This window comes from Pinus tabuliformis, chromosome 7 (assembly GCF_031772625.1).
Source record: "Pinus tabuliformis cultivar Carrire ecotype Pingquan chromosome 7, CPIR1, whole genome shotgun sequence".
In the NCBI taxonomy this organism is placed as follows: domain Eukaryota; kingdom Viridiplantae; phylum Streptophyta; class Pinopsida; order Pinales; family Pinaceae; genus Pinus; species Pinus tabuliformis.
Window position 1 is genome coordinate 591,478,843 of NC_142293.1, and position 4,264 is coordinate 591,483,106.

The window sequence follows — 4,264 nt, forward strand, 5'->3', positions numbered from 1 at the left end:
TAATTCTACATTCTCCTCTTGAAGCCTCTGATTAATCTCTGCATTCGAGGAAGGAATGATTGAAAAGAACCGGAAGAGGTAGATGATATATCACGCTTCAATCCCTGAGTCTCCTCCTCTTTGTGCTTCTCATATGTTGTATACATAATATCCATCATCTTGGACATACCCAGGAAAGTCTCACACACTCCCTTGTCGTGATCCATGGTTGCACACTTAATCATTCACGCACACTCTAATAGCAATTGTATTGTATCTCTCCCCCATGAGCCTCAATACTCGCCATGTATCCTTTTTAAGATGCTCATCCTCTAAAGCCTATCTCTAGTTATCACACTCATGCAATTCACATCACTTAAGCCCTGCTTTAATACCATCTTGGTCCAAGATTTTTTTTGCTTATAGATGCATCAAAATCAACATTAGTTACAACGCTTAAAAATCATAAAAAAATAAGCATGAAAAATGAATACAAAAGAGACATCATCACAAAATTTCATGACATGGAGATTTGATTACGGAGTTCGTCCAATTTGGACTACATCTCCAGGCCCTGCTCAATAGTGGGGAGGCCTTCTTTTATTAAGTGGCATGAAAAGAGAGAAGTACAAGTAGATTTCTACATAAACATCCTTATACCTTCAATCTGGAAGATATTTGGAAAATAGAGAGCCTAGCTCTAGAAACAGACAACACCACTGACTTCCTGGTGAAAAATAGTGCAAAAACGCCTATCCAAACACCCCATTCGGATAATCAAGCCTTCTGTAACCTTCTCGAAACCTTCTGATCCCTAAGATAACGTCCTGACCACCTGCCAGGTGTAGGTGTCACTGCTCTGCTCTACAAACCTGCACTACTCTCTGCTCTCCCCTCTCGTTGTGTGGATAATCAGTTTTATATATTTGGTGGCCAAATTCCTCAATACTCAGGTACTTCTTAACCAAAGACGAAGTTAGACTAATGGTTCTGATTGGATATCTAAAATATCTGGATTACCTAATACTTATGGCAACTACTTTACAAATCTGGCAAAGTTGTGCTAACTATGCATTGGAATCGGCAGTTGGCTGATCAGCGTACCACAATCAGCGGAAATATCCCTATCGACGCTCTCACAATCAACGAACAGATCCAAATTCCACGCTTTATGCATTTCTATGCGATCCACGGACCTGCCAGAATTATCAAACATAATATATAAATATCGTATTCAGAACCATTATCACAAATCACAATTCGGCATATGTAAACACCTCTTACAACAGGCTCTCTATGAACCTGTTGGGAGTATTAAACATAGCCTATAAAAGATTGCATCTAGGACCCCCATCACAAATCACAATCGGAAAATATCATGGCCCATCGCAAAATCACAATTGGCGGCATTCATCAGCGGACTAACACAATCCTTTGTTATAGGATATGACAGACCTGTCGGTGGATATAAAACATCATATATACAATATCGGGTCCGGCTCCCCATCGCAATCATAATTTAGACCCTGCCGATGTCGATTTGTAAATTGCAACCTTTACCTTTCTGTGGTATGCGATATGCAATCTAGGGAATCAAATGACAACCTACCACATGTTGGTTCCCTATTCGCTGAACCTTTTCCACGTCATCTACTCCTGTCATTTGTCCAAGTCGAACTAAAACTTTGACTTGCTCTAACTTCTTCATGTCAACTCAGATTTGAGTGTCATTCGCACCATTGGAATTAGGGCGAAGAGTACTTTGATCTGATGCCAAGTTCATCCAGATTTTGTCAGTTTGAGTTTTGAGCCTTTTACCATGCCACTGGTACTTTCTGAAGATCCACCTGGATCAATCCTCGTGGATCCTCCTAGATCCTCTTGGATCAACCAAGGGGCTAAAGGTATCGAAATTGTGTGATATCACAACGTTTCTTTGATATGAGATATGATATGTTGTGGCTTTGATGTAATAGTATAGTATTAAAAGGATGAATGGGTCAACAACTAGATACTAAATGAAAATTAGTTAAGATGGTTTATGGAGTTGGTTGGATCTGTATAGAATGCTGAGATAAGGAAATGAGGACAATGGTCCACAGATAAGAACTGATGAGATGAAGAAAGCCAACTCCTACTTCTCATGCACATCTTGTAGATTTAAATAAGGAATAGAGTGGCCATTCTTGAGTACTTTCAAGCTCTGCAAAGCAATGAATAAGCATGGGAAGTCATAGTAGAGTGTTCTGGCAGCTTGAGATTAAATTCTCAGTATGGAGGATTACACAGGGATTCAATGAAGAACTCATAAGCCCATCCTTATGTTTAATGCCATGACATAATTCAACCATCAGAGGCAACACCAATAGGAGGATCCATACAGAGGTACACTTGGGGAGTGTGGAAAGAGGCAGCAGATACATCATTGTGTAGTGTCAGCAGAGGATCAAAACCTTTGATTTCCATCGAGTAAATGGGGGATGAGTGTATTGTTGAAGGGTTGAGCAGCGAGAGCAGAGAGGGTGTTGTGAAACGAGCACAAGAGAAGAATTGAAAGGAGTGTAGCAGAGAGTCTGTGTGAGAGAAGGTAGAAAGCTGAGGATATGCAGATTTGAGAAGAGGATAGAGTGTTGTTGTATGAGACCAAGGGAGTTTGTGGAACAGTAGAGGATCGAGAGTAGAAGTTTTTTCTGCAACCAACTAGATTGGTATTTTTCCATAATTATATATGCCTTTGTTTTCAGTTTGAAAATTGTATGAAAAGTAGAACAATGGAAAGAACAAGTTGTAGCCTGCATTCAGAAGAGGTTGGTTCCTCTTCGAAAGTAGGTGATTTCTAACCTAAGGGGTTTGGTGCCTCCTGTGAGTGGGTGCTCACAAACAAACTGATGTAATTAAGTAGGTGCTTAATTTACATCATAAACAACAACAAATTGGTGGTTTTTTCCCTTTGGGTTTCCACGTGAAAACACCGGTGTCAATATGTGTGTGTTTCTCATGTGATAGATTGTATGAACATATGAATGCTTAAGCTTGTTGCTCACTTTATTTATGAATGAATTCTCTCATAAGTAACAGACAATAGAGGAAAGAACTAAAAGCATATTCAGTAAAAAGTTTTAAGAATCTCACTATTACTAATTCACCCCCCCCCCAGTAATTCCTTATTCTAATGTGTTATGCTTTAGGGATTCTAGGGCCTATGGATTTATACAAATCACTGAAGTGATGGACCACGTTCTCTTTTAGTGATGCAAAATCTTAAATTTTTATACTTCTTGTAGTCTCTTTAATATTATTTTTCCAAAATCAATTTTTTCTTGCTTGTGAAATTTTTTTGTGTTTGTATCTTCAACCTTTAACCAAATGCTTTGGGATTTTAAATGCCAAACATATTCTTCCTCTTTGAGATATTTATGATAGGCTACAAATTTTTCTCTTTCTTGTTGCAATAGATCGTGTGTCACTAACCCATTATCCATATTATCGTGTATAATTTTATTTTATTTTTCATGTACCTGTATCTTTCCCTATTTTTCTAACTGTTTGTTTTAATGCAAGCTTCAAGCACCTGATCATTTTCTCCCATATCGTAATAGGCTTCCCATTACCCACCCACTCCAAATGTTCTTCACTAGATCACTGAAGTTTGGCGAGTTTGCCCAAATCTGACAATAACGAAAGGGTAGTTGCTTGAATTCAATGTCTTCTAAGATATCAAGAGTGATCAACTTGTGATCAATTGATCCAAGGGAGGATTATATAATTTACCAATATTTTTTGGGATAAGAATTAATCTAAAATTAAAAATATCTTGAACCAGGAAGCAATATGGCCTAGTCCAGTCCACTTATTGCTCCATGTGAATTTGTTAAAGAAAGGATTTATATATAACAAATTTAATTTATGGATAAGGTCTTCTAGATGTTTGGAATTGATCTTGAATGTGATATCCCCCTTTTTTCTCCCACTGACGCAAGGTCGTATTGAAGTCGCCACCCAATATGCATTTTGATCCAAAAATCATGTCCCCAAGGGCCACTAAGGAATTCTAGCAATCATGTTTTGAAGGAATATGTAGAAAATGAGTAGCCAACCAGTGAGATGTCAAACTAGATTCTAGAAATGTGAGTGAAGATTGAGACTGTATGGGGGATATCCCACCTAAATCTACTCTTGCATGAATGAAAAGAATCCCACTACAATTCCAAATATTGTGCTAATTTTGGAAGACCTCTTGATCCCCAATTTTTTTCTCCTAGAGTAGGAGAACTAAGGATATATC